The sequence below is a fragment of the Ovis canadensis genome, chromosome 6 (genome assembly GCF_042477335.2).
Source record: "Ovis canadensis isolate MfBH-ARS-UI-01 breed Bighorn chromosome 6, ARS-UI_OviCan_v2, whole genome shotgun sequence".
NCBI lineage: Eukaryota > Metazoa > Chordata > Mammalia > Artiodactyla > Bovidae > Ovis > Ovis canadensis.
In genome coordinates, this window is record NC_091250.1 from 105,733,210 (window position 1) to 105,751,842 (window position 18,633).

The following is an 18,633-nucleotide window of genomic DNA, read 5'->3' on the forward strand; positions in this document are numbered from 1 at the left end:
TCTTCTGTGTATCTAATTTGGTTAGGGGCAAGGACGTCTTTCAACATTATGTCATGACACCACAAGTCATTTATAAAATAGGTTCAGAAAGGGACTAGCCATTATGGTAGCATTCAAGGTGGCAATTTCTGAATGACATGTTCATAGTGACTGAAAATTGTGAAAGAAAACTTCGGGCTTTGGCAATAATACATGCAGTTCTTGTTTTGCACAATAGTGCGAGACCATGAAAATGACTAAGTTGAAATTGGGCAAAGGATCTTAACAAATCAATAGGAAAATAACAGTTGTTCTGTGACCTTTAAAATGTTTTCTCGAAACATTAAAAACTCTCTTACCGTGGTTTATAAACATGTAAGGAGATGAAAGCTATTGTTTTTTCAGTAGTCATGTATGGATGTGAGAGTTCAACTATAAAGAAAGCTGAGCACCAAAGAATTGATGCTTTTGAACAGTGGTGTTGGAGAAGACTCTTGAGAGTCCCTTGGACTGCAAGGAGATCCAACCAGTCCATCCTAAAGGAGATCAGTCCTGGGTGTTCTTTGGAAGGACTGATGTTGAAGCTGAAACTCCAATACTTTGGCCACCTGATGCGAAGAGCTGACTCATTGGAAAAGATCCTGATGCTGGGAAAGACTGAGGGCGGGAGGAGAAGGGGATGACAGAGGATGAGATGGTTGGATGGCATCACCAACTCAATGGAGATGAGTCTGAGTAAACTCTGGGAGTTGGTGATGGACAGGGAGGCCTGGCGTGCTGCAGTCCATGGGGTCACAAAGAGTTGGACATGACTGAGTGACTGAACTGGACTGAGGAGATGAACAAAATAATGAAACTAATATTTATCCAGTACACTGTAATTTAAAACATTAGAAACATTGAGCATTAAAGTACTTTATTTCATTGCCAAAATCTTATCAAGAGGAGTTTGAACAGTTACTTGCCTTCTCATGATAAAACTTACATGGAGCAAGCATTTTTTCTCTGCCTTGGTGAATTAAATTGTCAAATTCTTTTTAAGTTTGGATTAACTTCCATTTTGTCCTTTGTCCTTTCAAAGTCATGAAATATCTCCGAGAGTTTCTTTAGTGTGAGGTTTGATTCTGGTGTCACTTCCTCTGGGCGTTGTCATCATTTTTGTTCCTCATTTATTTTGATCCATTTGCAATGACTAAGTTCCTTTGGCTTCATAGCTGCATCACTCCAAAGGACACGGTATCAGCTTCTAGGGTCTTTTCCAACCAACCCTTTACAGTCCATTAGAATCCTATTGAAGCGACTTTTACAGTCATGGCCCTTACCTTCTTGCTAGCCTAGGTCTCTTTTATCTTTGCTTTGCTGTTGCCATCTTCAGATCTTCGATTCACATCCAATTTTCACTTCCAGCATCATCACATTTATTTCTTTGTTGAACTTTCATCTTTATGGGCTAATCCCCTCTTTTGATTATGTACTTTTTTGAAATGTCAGTGAATTTATCCCTGAAACCCAAGGAGGCAATATGATTTGCTATCTGTGTTTGAATTTAGTAACAGATGTACAGTGACCAAGCATTCACAGACTTCATCTGTTAAACTTACATAGTGATATTTGGACCAAAGAGTCGGCATGCATGCATGCATGCCAAATTGCTTCAGTCGTGTCTGACTCTTTTCAGTCCTGTGGACTGTAGCCCTCCAGGTTCTTCTGTCCATAGGACCCTCCAGGCAGGAATACTGGAGTGGGTTGCCATTCCCTCCTCCAGAGGATCCTCCTGACCCAGGGATCAAATCTGCATCTCTTAATGTCTCCTACTTTGGCAGACGGGTTCTTTACCACTACCTAGGAAGCCCATCAAACAGAAGTGGGTTGCCATTCCCTTCTCCAGGGGATCTTCCTGATCCAGGGTTTGAACCTGGGTCTCCTGCATTGCAGGCAGTTTCTTTACTGTCTGAGAGTTGATAGCTCTTATATAATTATTGACAGTTAAGACACCGTGATAACTAAAATTTGAACTGTGTTGTTGGAAGACAGGTGTCATTTGACTGAATTATAGCTCTGAAATTCATGCATATTTCAATGAGATAAGCAAGGATTAGCCTGAATATTATAGATTATAGTAGTTTTGTGCAGTTTTGAATTATTTTATAGGTTTTGACTTGCAGAAAGTAAAGCCGAATGATGTAATTGTCTGTGTTCTTTGTATGGTGCTAGTATTTTAACTTATCTAATAATATAACTTAATATCCTAGCTATATGTTATAACATTTGTGCTGTTTAAATTACACTCCAGATTCCCATTTCTAATTCTTTTCCTCTTATATGGCTGCATTTAAAAGGTCAAAAAGTTGGAACAGATCTTAGAAGTTATTAAGGTTTGCCCTTAAGAAAAATGCTTCTGACAGATAATACTATAGATTCATCATGTTAAAATTAGCATAGTGATTTATCCCATACTGTTATAACTACAAAAGGAATTCAACACATACAGCACACTCACGTGATATCATAGAAGATTAGGACCTGGAAAATATCAGGGGTATATTAACATCACAAGTCTGTCCAAAAATTTTTTGGCATTGAGTTTAAACCCAATTGTTTGGCTCATGCAAAATAAGAATCTTTATTTTTTTGGTACTGCTGTATTTGCCAAGCAACGTTCTTGTGGTTTTCAGTTTTTAAGTTTTCCCCACTTATATTTGTATCCAATTCAAATTGTTATAGAAAATGTATCACAAATTTCCAAATGTCTAGTTTGTCTTAAAGAATTAAATTCACATCTGTAGAAAATTTACCCCTTTAAAATCCCATGGACGGAGGAGCCTGGTAGGCTGCAGTCCATGGGGTCGCTGAGGGTCGGACACGACTGAGCGTCTTCACTTTCACTTTTCACTTTCATGCATTGGAGAAGGAAATGGCAACCCACACCAGTGTTCTTGCCTGGAGAATCCCAGGGACGGGGGAGCCTGGTGGGCTGCCGTCTATGGGGTCGCACAGAGTCGGACACGACTGAAGCGACTTAGCAGTAGCAGTAGCAGTATGGGCAATATTCCTTCTTATTGAATTTGCTAGCAGTTTGCCACTAGATGGCAATGGTGACCTGCTTGTACTAAAATAAATTGAGTCCTGTGTTCATTTTAGAAATATACAAGCAGCTCATGCAGCTCAATACCAGAAAAATAAACGACCCGATCAAATCATGGGCCAAAGAACTAAACAGACATTTCTCCAAAGAAGACATACAGATGGCTAACAAACACATGAAAAGATGCTCAACATCACTCATTATCAGAGAAATGCAGATCAAAACCACAATGAGGTACCATTTCACGCTGGTCAGAATGGCTGCTATCAAAAAGTCTACAAGCAATAAATGCTGGAGATGATGCAGAGAAAAGGGAACCCTCTTACACTGTAGGTGGGAATGCAAACTAGTATAGCTACTATGGAGAACAGTGTGGAGATTCCTTAAAAAACTGGAAATAGAACTGCCATACGACCCAGCAATCCCACTGCTGGACATACCCAATGAGGAAACCAGAATTGAAAGAGACACATGTACCCCAATGTTCATCACAGCACGGTTTACAGTAGCTAGGACATGGAAGCAACCTAGATGTCCATCGGCAGATGAATGGATAAGAAATATACACAGCGGAATATTACTATTAAATATTTAAAAAAACACATTTAAAGCAGTTCTAATGCGGTGGATTAAACTGCAGCCTATTATACAGAGTGAAGTAAGTCAGAAAGAAAAACACCAATACAGTATATTAATGCATATAAGTAGAATTTAGAAAGATGGTAACAATAACCCTATATGCAAGACAACAACAGAGACACAGATATAAAGAACACACTTTTAGACTCTGTGGGAGAAGGTGAGGGTTGGATGATTTGAGAGAATAGCATTGAAAAATGTGTATTTCCATATGTGAAATAGATCACCAGCCCCAAGTTCGATGCGTGAAATGGGGCACTCAAAGCCCATGCACTGGGATGACCCTGAAGAATGGGATGGGGAGAGAGGTTGGAGGGGGGTTCAGGATGCGGGACACATGTATACCCATGGCTGATTCATGTCAATGTATGGCAAAAACCATGACAATATTGGAAAGTAATTAGCCTCCAATTAAAATAAATAAATAAATTAAAAAAAAAAAGAAACCGAGAAGCAAGAGCCAAAGGGATATGGTGATAACACTTATCTGGATGCTTTGAGAAAGGGCAGTCTTCTACCTAGCTGAAGAGCCAATAACATACAAAATAACACTGATTAAAATTAAGCCTTTATTATAGGCATTATTATTATAAGCATTATTATACTCTTTACTTTTATTGATTCACTGGATCCTCACAATTTCCCAATGCAGATGGGGAGCTATTATTATGTACATTTTACTAATGATGAATTTGAAGTACAGAGAAGTTATGTAACTTCCTCTCAGGTCACAGAGCTGGTAATTGAGCTGGGACATGAACCCAGGTTCATGGGTCCCTCATGCCTTCACTATCATGTTACCGCCCTCACCAACTTGTCAGTGTTAGCTCGTGAGTAGTGTGTGCTTGCTATGTGGCAAGTATTCTTTTATAGGGATGATTTTATTTAATCATCAAAATAGCCTTATGGGTAGGCATTATCTTCTTCATATTGCAGGTGAGAAGACTCAACTATATTACTTATTGACTTAATGTACATTATACTGGTACGTAAAATTTGTTGTTTAGCAGAATAAGTTGGAATTCTCCAGGCAAGAATATTGGAGTGGGTAGCTGTTCCCTTCTCCAGGGGATCTTCCCAACCCAGAGTTCAAACCCAGGTCTCCCACATTGCAGGCTGATTCTTTACCAGCTGAGCCACAAGGCAAGCCCAGGAAACCATAACACAATGCAATTACCTTTAACAATGTGTTATAACATAAAGTATTTAAATTAACTCATCAATCTTTTGATGTAGGCTTTCAAGGAGGATGACATTTTCCCTTCTTGTTTCTTCTGTCTGGTCTAGGAATTAAGTTGACCTGAGACAGATTAACAAGAGAAAAACAAAATTTTAGTAACTTGTGTACTTGGGAGAGACTCAGGAAAACTGAGTGACTCTCCAAAATGGTTTTAGCTCTCACCTTAAATACTGCTGGACATGGAGAAAGGAAGGGAGTTCCAGACAAACATCTGCTTCTACTTCATTGACTATGCTAAAGCCCTTGATTATGTGGATCACAAAAAACTGGAAAATTCTTAGAGATGGGAATACCAGACCAACTTGTCTCCTGAGAAACCTGTGTGTGGGTCAAGAAGCAGCCATCAGAACCAGACATAGAACAACTGATTGGTTCAAAATTAGGAAAGGTGTATGACAATATTTTCACTCTAGTTATTTAATTTATATGCAGAGTACCTCATGCAAACTGCTTGGCTGAATGAATCACAAGCTGGAATCAAGATTTCCAGGAGACATATCAACAACCTCAGATAAGCAAATAATACCACACTAATGGCAGAAAGTGAAGAGAAACTAAAGAACCTCTTGATTAGGGTGGAAAAGGAGAGTGAAAAAGCTGGCTTAAAATTCAACATTCAAAAAACTAAGATCGTGGCATCCAGTCCAATCACTTTATGGCAAACAGAAGGGGAAAAGGTGAGAACAGTGACAGACTTTATTTTCTTGTGCTCCAAAATCACTGCAGACGGTGACTGCAGTCATGAAATTAAAGATGCTTGCTCCTGGGAAGAAAAGCTGTGACAAACCTGGACAATGTGTTAAAAAGCAGGGATATCACTTTGCCGACAAAGGTCTGTATAGTCAAAGCTTTTTCCAGTGCTCATGTAGGGATGTGAGAGTTGGCCATAAAGAAGGCTGAGTGCCGAAGAATTGATGCTTTCGAACTGTGGTGATGGAGAAGACTCTTGAGTGTCTCTTGGACAGCAAGGAGATAAAACCGGTCAATCCTCAAGGAAATCAACCCTAAATATTCATTGGAAGGACTGAAGCTCCAATACTTTGGCCGGCTGATGTGAAGAGCTGACTCATTGGAAAAGACCCTGATGCTGGGAAAGATTGAAGGCATAAGAAGGAGGCGACAGAGGATGAGACAGTTGAATGGCATCACTGACTCAATGTACATGAATTTGACCAAACTTCGAGAGATAGTAAAGGACAAGAGAGCCTGGCATGCTGCAGTCTGTGGGGTCGCAAAGAGTCACACCCAACTGAGTAACTGAACAACAACAGCAATTCAGATATAAGTCTAGAAAACAGTGAGTGTATGTCCTGAGTCAGTTGTGTCTGACTCTTTGTGGCCCAATGGACTATAGCCTGCCAGGCTCCTCTGCCCATGGAATTTTCCAGGTGAGCATACTGGAGTTGGTTGCCATTTCCTACTCCAGGAGATCTTCCCGACCCAGGGATCAAACCTGCATCTTTTGCATATCCTGCATTGGCAGGCAGATTCTTTACCACTGAGCCACCTGGGAAGCCCAGGAAACAGCAATCACTCAATTAAATTTTAATGTGTTATTTTACTATTGTTCCATGACAACAACTATTACTAGTATTAGTAATGGCAAATTTTTGCCATTTATTATTGCCAGGCATTGTTAAGTGCTTTATATACGTAAATCATTTAACGCTCACAAGAACCTTTACCGGTAAGTACATTTTTTTGATCCATGGTTTATAGTTAAGGAAACGAAACTTGTTAAGGTTTCATATGCTACATAGGTTTCACTCATATGCTACAGCATATGAGTAGCAGAGAAGTACTAGATATCCAGTTATAGCATTCTTTCAGTCATAATCACAGTCTTAAAACTGAATTAAGTCAAGCACCAAGGGAGATGCTTACTCACTTTTTGTATTTTCTTGCTTTCTAGGAAATCTACTTCTCATCTATTTCTGGTTAGAAAATTATAAGTAGAGTGGGGAAATTTTTTAATCTTATCTTTTTCTAAAGTAGTTTTTCAGATATTTCCCTTCAGTTATCTAGTTTGATGCCTTTGAAGATCAACATCTTCCAATTTATGTGAAAGGACTGAATAGAGAAATTAGAATGAAATACAGGATTAAAGGATTGAAAATAGAGAGGGTGAGTAAGAAGAGTTAGAATTCACAGTGTAGATTTAACAAAGATAAATTTTTCTAGTAATTAGTAGGCATATAAATGTTGATGTTGACCTAATTAGTGAACATAGATATGTGTATTTGTCTAAACCTTGATTCTTCATTTGGAGGGGGGAAAAAAGAAAGAAATGGTCTTACTATAGTTGTTTTTCTTGAGAGATTATGGAATTTATGTATGCAGAATACTTATTGCTCAATTTTTAATGTTCTTGACCAGAGTGAGAAATTTTTATCACTCTGGACTTCTCCAGTTTTGTGGAACTTTTTCTTGCTTATTTCTAAATAGTTTCTAAATTAGAAATCACCTTTGTTGTGGCTTTCTCTCCTTTTCTTTATGGGGAAAACCAATTCCACATAGAATATTTCATTGCTTTTTAGTACTATGTTTCTTCTACTAGATTATTAGTTATCAGTTCCACCAAAGTAGGGGAAATTGCAGTCAACAATATTATTCCACCTTGCCTCATGGTAGACTCTTAGTGACTGTTATTGCTGAAATAAATGAACCCTGTAGCTTCACAGCTGCTGTTTTTAGTGTATGTGTGTCATTGAAGTTTCATCCTTCTGCATATTCTTCTACGTCTGAGTAGTGTATTTATTAATTTCTGTCACCGATCAGTATTTGGTGAGGCTCTTATACTCCATATCCTTGAAAGCTTCCTGTAGTGATAGTATTTCTTATACAAAGGACAGGCTAGGATAAGGTACATTTTATTTCTTGAATAGGGCTTTAGCCTCTGACTTCTTAACTACATTGGTTATCTTTCAAAGATACCAGGGCTGACTTCTTTCTGACTTTCAAGTCTTAGCTTAAATTCCACAGGTTCAGAGAGCCTTTCTCAGCCTACACCTTCTGAAATTACTTTAGTTCTATCAATTCTTGTATTAGATCTGCTTTTCAAGTGTGCCAAACAGCCACACATTTCCTTACATTTCCCAGCTTCTCCTGGCAATTAGATTGGGGCCATGTGAGTTTTGGTTACTGGGCTGTGAGGATAAGTGACTTTTTTGAGTCACTTCTGGACTGAGATAATTAAAAGCTATGTGGCCTCCCAGAGCCACAGCCATTTTTGTTGCAGTTATCATGAAATCTAGGTGTTATAGATGATTGCCAATTATGAGATGAAATGAAGTGGAATTCTTTTTTAAGTTTTTTTTTTTTTTTTTATGTGGGCCATTTTTTAAAAGTCTTTATTGAATTTGTTACAATGTTGCTTCTGTTTTATGCTTTGGTTTTTTGGTCACAATACATGTGGGATCTTAGCTCCCCAAACAGGGATTGAACTTGCACCCCCTGCATTGGAAGTCTTAACCACTGAACCACCAGGGAAGTCTCAGAAGGTGGGACTCTTGGCAGAGGCTTACATGAATAAGAAATAAGTATTCTTTCATAATGGATTGGAGTTTCAGAGTAAAGCACACACACACACACAAACACAAATATGATAAAAACTATATATACACAGATCTAAGAAGCTCAACAAACTCTCAGCCCATGAAATAGGAAGACAACTATACCAAAAACACCAAAATGAAATTCTTCAAATCCAGTGTGATTAAAAATAATGTTGAAAGTGGCAAGGGGATGGGGAGTCACATTACGTATAGAGGAACAAAAAGAAGGAAATAGCAGACTTCTCAGAAATGTAAGCAAGAAGACAATGGAACATCTTAATCTTTAAAGTACTGAAAGAAAGAAATAACTGTCAATCATGAGGTCTATAGTGAAAACATCTTTAAAGGCAAAAAAAGCATTTTTATTAATGTAGAGAGAAGAGAGTCCAGATAGAGGTGAAAACAATCACGTGCATACCCACACTGTAAAACTTGTTAAAGGAAGTCCTTCAGGCAGAAAGAAATGATACAATATGTATATTATCAAAGGAATGAAGAACACTGAAATTGGTAGCCACATGACCAAGTATTTATGATATTTTTCTTAAATTATTTTTCAAATCATTTTAGAATATAATTGGCATTTATCCAAAAATAAAAACAATGTAATGTGTGGTTTGTAACATGCATAACAGCAATAGTACAAAAGTCAGAAAGGAAGAAATGATAAAACATTATTGTTAGATTCTTATGCTATATGTAAAGTGATAAAATGTCACTTGAGAGTGACTGAAATAAGTTATGGTTATATACTATAAAGCCATAAGCAACTGCTGAAACAAAACAAAGAGTTAGAGCTAATAAAGCTAGTAAAAGAGATACTATCCAATCATTAAAATGCTCAAGTTATTCTAAAGGAAGAAAGAAAATGGGGGAACAATGAAAACACATAGCTAGATGATAGATAATCACATAAATGTAAATCCAATTAGATGTCAGAGGTTGTCAAATTGAATAAAAAACAAGATCCAACTATATGGTACCTACAAGGAATATAGTTTACATATAAAAGCCTGCTGCTGCTGCTGCTAAGTCGCTTCAGTCGTGTTCAACTCTGTGCGACGCCATAGACGGCAACCCACAGGCTTCCCCCTTCCCTGGGATTCTCCAGGCAAGAACAGTGGAGTGGGTTGCCATTTCCTTCTCCAGTGCCTGAAGGTGAAAAGTGAAAGTGAAGTCGCCTAGAGAGGTTAAAAGAAAAAAGATGGAAAAGATACACTATACTAAGGTAGATCAAAAGAAAGCTGGAGTGGTTATGTTAATATCTGCCTGCCAATGCAGAAACCACAAGAGACACAGATTTGATCCCTACATCAGGCAGATCAGATTCAGATCCCTGGGGATTCCCAGTCCCTTTGTTGGATCCCCAGGCTGGGAAGCCTGATGTGGGATTCATAACCATCACAACTGTGGGAGAACTTCTTTGGTATTATTGTTCTTCAGTTTGTGGGTCATCCCCCCGCCAGCGGATGTGGGAATATTTTTTCTCGCGATTGTGCCCCTCCTACCATCTTACTGTGGCTTCTTTGTCATTGGATGTGGGACATCCTTCTTTGGTGGGTTCCAGCGTCCTCCTGTTGATGGTTGTTTAACAGCTAGTTAGGATTTTGGTGCTCTTGCAGGAGGAGATGAGCACACGTCCTACTCTACCATCTTGAACCAGAAACTGATGTCTCTTCTTGTAAGGGTATTAATCCCATCATGAGGGCCCCACTCTGATGACTTCATATAAACCTAATTATATATCATTTACATTAGGGGTCAGGGATTCAACACATGAATTTTGAGGGGACACAGTTCAGCCCCATAGCAAGTGTTTACAAAGTAGTTGGAGGTTAAGGGGCAGGAAGGGAAGAGAGAACGAGATGAGGAAAAGGGGCCTGTAGAAACTTTCCAGAGAGGTATATATATGTTCATCATCTTGATTGTGATAATGGTTTTACAAGTATATACATATGTGAAAGCCTATCAAATTGTGTACTTTAAATATATGCAGTCTACTATATTCAAATATTCTTAAATAAAATTATTTAAAAAACAAATCTATTAGGAATACAAATGGATACTATAGAACTCTTATGGAAGGGAAGTCAAGGGAATGATAAGATCAGGATGTGGGATGAAGTTTACCTAAGGTTGGAGCAGGAAATGGGGTGGGTTAATGGATGAAATATATGATTAAATATAGATTTTTTTATAGTCAAGTCCATAACTTTTGTTTGGGGTGGCAAATTTGCATATGCCTAGCTTACTATGAAAATAACTAGTTAATTATTTAAAACTGGATTATGCTTGGACCAAATATCATGTGTCACAAGTCATTAAAAAATTTATGCATTTAAAGTTTATGCAAAGAAAAAGGGCCAGATTTTAAACAATAGTTTGTTCAAATCCTTTCTGACATGATTTAGTGTTAACATAGAAACAAGTGAAAGTCACTCATTCATGTCCGACTCTGCGACCCCATGGACTCTGCAGTCTATGGAATTCTCTAGGCCAGAGTGGGTAAACTTTCCCTTCTCCAAGGGATCTTGCCAACCCAAGAATCAAACCCAGGTCTCTTGAATTGCAGATGGATTCTTTACCAGCTGAGTCACAAGGGAAGCGCAAGAAACAAAGTCATCGCTGCAAATCACTCATCTACTTAAAAATTTTTTCTTATAGGTAAGACTTTTTTCAGAGAATTTGTATGAGGGGCAGGTAGGGGAACAAAGGGCTTCCCTGGTAGCTCAGCTGGTAAAGAATCTGCCTGCAATGAGGGAGACCTGGGTTTGATTCCTGGGTTGGAAAGATTCCCTGGAGGAAGGCAGGGCAACCCACTTCAGTATTCTTGCCTGGAGAATCCCCATGGACAGAGGAGCCTAATGGACTGTTGTCCATGGGGTTGCAGAATCAAATACAACCAACTAAGCACAGCACAGCACAGCACAGGGGAACAAAATGGAAAATTCTGCGCTGGCTTATGATAACCACATGATGGCAGCGTTAAGCAAACTGTTTTTTTATGTGTGTGTGTTTTGTTTAATGGTTTATAGAGAAAGCTGAGTAAATCACTTAGATGTGCTTTATATATCAGTGGGATTGGTTAGTCCCTGTAGCCATATGTGTTTCTTCCTATTTATTTCCAAAGGGAAATCATCCCAAGAGTTATTTTAGTCCCTCAGATCTATATAATTATGTCTTTTTGAGCAGTTGCTATCCTAAACAGACTATATCATGTAACTTGAGATTATTTACTTCTCAAAATATCTTCACAGTCTGGAATTTCTTAGAAAAACAATTGTTGCTTCTTTTTTTCCTATTGTTCTCTTTCCTCTGTCATAATGTCCTTAACTATTTTTGAGTGCTTTCGGCTTTGATAAGGAATTCACCAAAATCAAAAGACCCTTTGAAATGTCTGGATGTTTCTTTGTAGAATTCTTTAAAGAGAAGTGTTTAAATGATTTCTCTCAGACCCTCTTTGTTCTTTTTCCAGTTCAAAAAAATATTTACCTAGAATACAATCTATATATGATTCTGTGATAGTCACTAGGGTAAAGGGGTGGTTAGAAAACAATTTGAGACGCACTATCCTTAAAAACTTTGCCAGGAAATCCCTGAAACACAGTATCTCTTCTTTTCCCTTTTGTGTTAAAGGAATTCATTAGAATAGATATGCTCGGTTATCAGACTGTTTCCTCTGTGGAAAAGACATAGCTTCCAGTTCAGTACAATGTATTTGACAGAAGTGTATAGTGTCTAGAAATCCAAGGGTTTAGAAAACCAGGGTGTCTTCAACACCACTTCTGAAGAATAATGCAATCTTTGGATCTCCGTCTACTCTTCACATCACTCAAGAAACTTATAAAGGTCAAACCTTTGCGTGATGTGTAGGTTCCCACTTCATTAACTTTTTAAAGAGCCTGTGAAGTCAGCCTGCCTAGGAATGTCTGCCTAGTTTCTGTGGCTATAGGAGAAAGAGGCTAAGAAAGGGTGGAGAGCCAGATCCACCCCTTTCTGGGCATCCACTCCGCCTCCGAGTTCTACTGTCTTCTCAGATTTAGGGGTGGAGTAATACAGTGAGACTCGAGTCACTTCCCATTGCCTTTTTGTCTTGTCACTGCTTGATGCTGTAACAATTCTTAAATGATATTGGGCAAGAGGTAAGCATCTGATACGTATTTTGTGTCTTGAAACATTGACGTAGAACCCAGAGGGTGTAACTTAAATAATATTATGTACTGGTTTGAGAACCGTGAACACAGCTTCCAAAACTGTATTTACTCTGGGAAAATAATTAACTCATCAAGAGTGTGAAAGTGTGTTAGTCACTCTGCCATGTCAGACCCTTTGTAATCCCATGGACTGTTACCCCACCCGGCTTCTCTGTCTATGGAATCTCCAGGCCAGAATACTGGAGTGGGTTGCCATTTCCTTCTCCAGGGGATCTTCCTGACCCAGGGATCAAATCCAGATCTCCCGCATTGCAGGCAGATTCTTCACCATCTGAGCCACAACTAGGGAAGCCCAGCTCATCAAGAGGCTACAGCTAAATGACTGACTAAAATGTGAGCTCCAGAGGATAAGAGTTTTGTTTGTTTGATTCACTTATATATTCTAAACCCTTAGAACAGTGCTGAGCTGCCCTGGTGGCTCAGTTGGTAAGGAATCTGCCCACAGTGCAGGAGACCCAGTTTGATCCCTGGGCTGGGAAGATCCCCTTGAGAAGGACATGGCAACCCACTCCAGTATTCTTGCCTGGAGAATTCAATGGACAGAGGAGTCTGCCAGGCTACAGTCCATGGGGTTGCAAAGAGTCGGACATGACTGAAAGACTAACACTTTCACTTTTCACTTTAGAACAATGGTAGACACCCAGTAATCATTTAAATATTGTAAATCTACAAATATTTGTTGAGTGAGTAAATGAGTGAATTTCCAGGGGTCTTGTCCACACTTGGACTTTAACATACCTGCATAAAACTTTACCTGAGATTTCTTATTTTTCAAGTCCTGAAAGGAAGAAATAAATGAAAAACAAAGAAACATGAATCTTTTACACATTAAATTTATATTGGAGAGTGTAAAAATGCCAAATATCTAATAATGTAGATGCAGCTATTGACAAATCAAGATTTTAGTGAAAGCTACTTTTGATTTTTTTTGCATTGTATTTGTAAAAGAGGGATATCAGAGATTGCAGGAGAATCAGGCACCTTTTCCTTGCAGTAGTCTACTCTAATTGTTTCCAGTTTACCACTCATTTGCCTCAATATCTTCATTTATAAATCAAAGGTAGTTGTAGTTATTTATTTAACAAATTTTCAGGCACTGTTATTTGTGCTAGGAATACATTAGTGAAAAAAAAGGACAGCAATTTCTACCTTTGTGGAGTAGTAGGGGAGATAGACAATAAAAAATAAACATAATAAGTAATTACTGTATTTTTTTAGAAGTTGATATGCTATGGGAAAAGAGAAAACATAGAGCATGGTAAAGAGAATCAGGATGTTTGAGGGGTACTTGGGATGTTATATTTTTATTTTGGAGTATTTATTATACAGAGGACATGTTAGGATAATGCACATTTTATTATTTGAATTGGACTTTATTGAGCCTCTGATCTCTTAACTACATTGGTTATCAGATGTACCAGAGCTGAATTCTTTTCCAGCTTTCAGGTCTTAGCTTAAATGCCACTGGTTCAGAGAGCCTTTCCCAGCCCATGTCTTCTGATATTATTATAATTTTGTCAACCCCTAGTTTAGATCTGTTTTTGTGTGTGTGTGTGGCAGACAAATAAAATACTCCAACCATGCATGTTTCCTTACATTCCCCAGTTTCTCTTGGCAGTTAGGTTTGGGACTTCAAAGGAGAGGCAGGCAATTCACCTGAAGACAGAAAAGCAAATGTTTAGGAAGCAAATGTTTGCTGGGCTACGCAGAGGCAATGGGATACAGGGTGGACTCTGATTTCTAGGCCCTGCCTAGAGTTCCCCCAGCACTCCTAGCCCATATTCTTTGCAGATATTTCTGGTGATACCTCTGTACCTCTGTTCTGGGAACAACTCCTTTATCTAAATTCTTTAGGCAGCTAAAGAATTTAAAGAGGGAGATAAAATGTAATCCTCATGTCAAAGAGACACATTTTGATAAGACAAATTTTCTCCTTCACAGAATGAAGTAAGGATTGTGTCTCTTTGTTGTTGTTGTTGTTGGTTTTTTCCCTATATGATTGTCAAATTATTCAAGTGTTATTTGTTGAAAATGATTTCCTTCTCTCATTACATTGCTTTTGGCAACTTTGTAAATAGTCAAATGACTGTGTAAGTGTCCATTTAAAGTTGGGCTCTCTATTCTGTTCCATTGATCTATTTGTCTATCCCTACACAGCTACCTAGTCCTGTATTCTTGCCTGGAAAATCCCATGGACAGAGGAGCCTGGTGGGCTACAGTTCATGGGGTTGAAGAGAGTTGGACACGACTGAGCGACTAACACTTTCACTTTCATACCAGCCCCACTCTGTGCTGATTATTGTAGCTTTGTAGCAAGTCTTAAAGTCAGGTATCCTAAGTCCTTTTTGTTCATTTTTAAGATTTCTTTGGATGTCCTAAGTCCTTTGCATAGCCATATACATTTTAGAATCAGGTTGTCAACTTCTACAAAAAAACCTCACCGGGTTGTCTTTGCAATTATGTTGAATCAACAGATCAAATTGAAAGAACTGACATCTTAATATTATTGAATCTTCCAACCTATAAATGGGTAGCCAATTTCCTTCCCCAGGGATCTTCCCAACCCAGGAATGGAACCTGAGTCTCCTGCATTGCAGGCAGATTCTTTACCATCTGAGCCACCAGGACTCCTGAATACTGTACACCTTCCATTTATTTAGGTCATCCATCAGCAACATTATGTAGTTTTCATTATAAAAATCATGCCCTAAATTTTAAAATTTATTCCTAAGTATTTTCTGATCTGAGTTATTATAAATAGAATTTTTAAAATTTCATATTTTAGTTGTTTCTTGTATACAGAAATGCAATTTATTTTTCTGGATATTGACTTTATATTCTATGATCTTGCTAAATTCACTTTATTTGTTCTTTTGTTGTCATGCATATTCTTTACAAGGTTTTGCATAAACAACCATCTGTGGTGAGAGAGTTTAACATCATCCTTTCTGATCTTTAGACTTCTTTTTTTAATTTTCCTTCTCTTATTACACCAGCTAGGATCTCCAATAAAATACTGAATTAGAGATGGTGGGTGTGGACACTTTTGCCACCTTCTGATCTTGGGAAAAGAGTCTGTATTTCATTATTAAGTATAATGTTTGCTGTAAAAGTTTTTGTGTGCGTGAATGCCTATCACATTGAAGACTTCAGGCTTTGCTTTGCCCTTGTTGAGCCACAGGTACATTCTGTTTAGCTCTCTTAGCATTAGATGGGCTTCTTGGGGTTTGCCTCTTATGTGTATTGTCCAGGGGTCAGAGTTTAGGGAAGAAATTATAGACACAATTTGACTCTCCCCTTTGTGGTTTTCTCTTTTCCTGGATAGATATACCCCTTCAATTTCCAACTTCTGTAGTAGCCCCAAACTTTGTCCTTTGATTCCTTAAGCAAGGAAGACCACAGATTTTTATCTAAATTCTGCCTAGAAAAACCTCTCAGATGGGAAACTCTTCCAGTGACATTTCTTTCAGATGTCCATTCTCTTACAAATCTATTTCAAGTAACTCTCCAGTGCTTTCAGAGAGTTGTGTTTTTTGAAAATGTTTAAAAATTTTATGTTTCACTTACAGTTATTACAAAATATAGGCTTTATTTTCTGTACTGTACAATATATCTTTGATAGTTCTTTTCTAATATATTTTTCCAATGTTTATAGTTGTTTTCCTTGAGAAATTTGGTCCAATATAAACAACTTCAACATTATTAGACATGGAACCTACTGTTGAAATAACATGGTCAGAATACTATTACAAAGAATGTGGAATTTAAACAAAGATTTGAAAAAAAAGAAGGATTTAGCTAAATTGACAGTTTTTTTTTGGTAAAGCCTCCAGGCAGACAGAGAAGCAATAACCAAGCTAGGAGATGCCTGATATGTTAGAAGAATAGCAAGAAGAGCAGGGTTTTGAGGAGAAGAGTGGTGTGATCAAACATGCATTTCAAAAATAAAAGCTCTGCTATTTTGAGAACAGATTATATGGATGCAAATATAGAAACAATTAGCTAGAGAATTAGCTGTTACAAGAATTCACAGGAAAAATAATGGCTTCTTGAACCAGAGCGGAAACAGTGTCAGACTTTATTTTTGGTGGCTCTAAAATCACTGCAGATGGTAATTGCAGCCATGAAATTAAAAGACGCTTACTCCTTGGAAGGAAAGTTATAACCAACCTAGATAGCGTATTCAAAAGCAGAGATATTACTTTGCCAACAAAGGTCCGTCTAGTCAAGTCTATGGTTTTTCCAGTGGTCATGTACGGATGTGAGAGTTGGACTGTGAAGAAAGCTGAGCGCCAAAGAATTGATACTTTTGAACTGTGGTGTTGGAGAAGACTCTTGCAGTTGGACTGCAAGGAGATCCAACCAGTCCATCCTAAAGGAAATCAGTCCTGGGTGTTCATTGGAAGGACTGATGCTGAAGCTGAAACTCCAATACTTCGGCCACCTCATGCAAAGAATTGACTCATTGGAAAAGACTGATGCTGGGAGGGATTAGGGGCAGGAGGAGAAGGGGATGACAGAGGATGAGATGGCTAGATGGCATCACCAACTCAATGGACGTGAGTTTGAGTGAACTCTGGGAGTTGGTGATAGACAGGGAGGCCTGGCGTGCTGTGATTCATGGGGTCACAAAGAGTCGGACACGACTGAGTGACTGAACTGAACTGAACTAGAGTAGACATGGTGAGACCAGTGAAGTGCTATATGTGATGTGAAGGAAGAACCAATACATTTTTGTTGATTAGATATTCTGTGTGAAAGTGTTCAGAATGACTTCAGATTTTTCTAGCAAGTAAGCATAACTTCTGTATAACACAGAAGGATGGAATTGCCATCAACTGAGAAAGCTATGAGTAAATCAGTTTAATACCATTCATGTATGACCCTAAATCAAACCCCTTATGATTATACAGTGGAAGTGAGAAATAGATTCAAGGGATCAGATCCAATAGACAGAGTGCCTGGAGAACTATGGATGGATTCAAGACATTGTGTAAGAGACAGGGATCAAGACCATCGCCAAGAAAAAGAAATGCAAAAAGGCAAAATGGTAGTCTGAGGAGGCCTTACAAATAGTTGTGAAAAGAAGAGAAGCAAAAGGCAAAGGAGAAAAGGAAAGATATACCCGTTTGAATGCAGAGTTTTAAAGAATAGCAAGGAGAGATAAGAAAGCCTTTCTCAGTGATCAGTGCAAAGAAATAGAGGAAAACAGCAGAATGGGAAAGACTAGAGATCTCTTCAAGAAAATTAGAGATACCAAGGGAATATTTCATGCAAAGATGGGCACGATAAAGGACAAAAACGATATGGACCTAACAGAAGCAGATGTTAAGAAGAGGTGGCAAGAATACACAGAAGAACTGTACAAAAGAGATCTTAATGACCCAGATAATCGCATGGTGTGATCACTCACCTAGAGCCAGACATCCTGGAATGTGAACTCAAGTGAGCTTTAGGAAGCATCACTACAAACAAAGCTAGTGGAGGTGATGGAATTTCAGTTGAGCTATTTCAAGTCCTAAAAGATGATGCTGTGAAAGTGCTGCACTAAATATGCCAGCAAATTTGGAACACTCAGCAGAGGCCACGGGACCAGAAAAGGTCAGCTTTCATTCCAATCCCAAAGATAGGCAATGCCAAAGAGTGCTCAAACTATCACACAATTGCACTCATCTCATACGCTAGTAAAGTAATGCTCAAAATTCTCCAAGCCAGTCTTCAGCAATATGTGAACCATGAACTTCCAGATGTTCAAGCTGGTTTTAGAAAAGGCAGAGGAACCAGAGATCAAATGGCCAACATCCATTGGATCATCGAAAAAGCAAGAGAATTCCAAAAAAAACATCTACTTCTGCTTTATTAACTATGCCAAAGCCTTTGACTGTGTGGATCACAACAAACTGTGGAAAATTCTGAAAGAGA

At 38.4% G+C, this 18,633-nt stretch overlaps 1 protein-coding gene across 11 annotated transcripts in view; it reads left to right on the forward strand.

Annotated features, from left to right (window-relative positions):
- The window catches only part of MTHFD2L (methylenetetrahydrofolate dehydrogenase (NADP+ dependent) 2 like), a 142,576-nt gene that overhangs the window by 19,465 nt on the left and 104,478 nt on the right, over positions 1-18,633 (forward strand). The gene's annotated exons all lie outside the window — the stretch shown is intronic.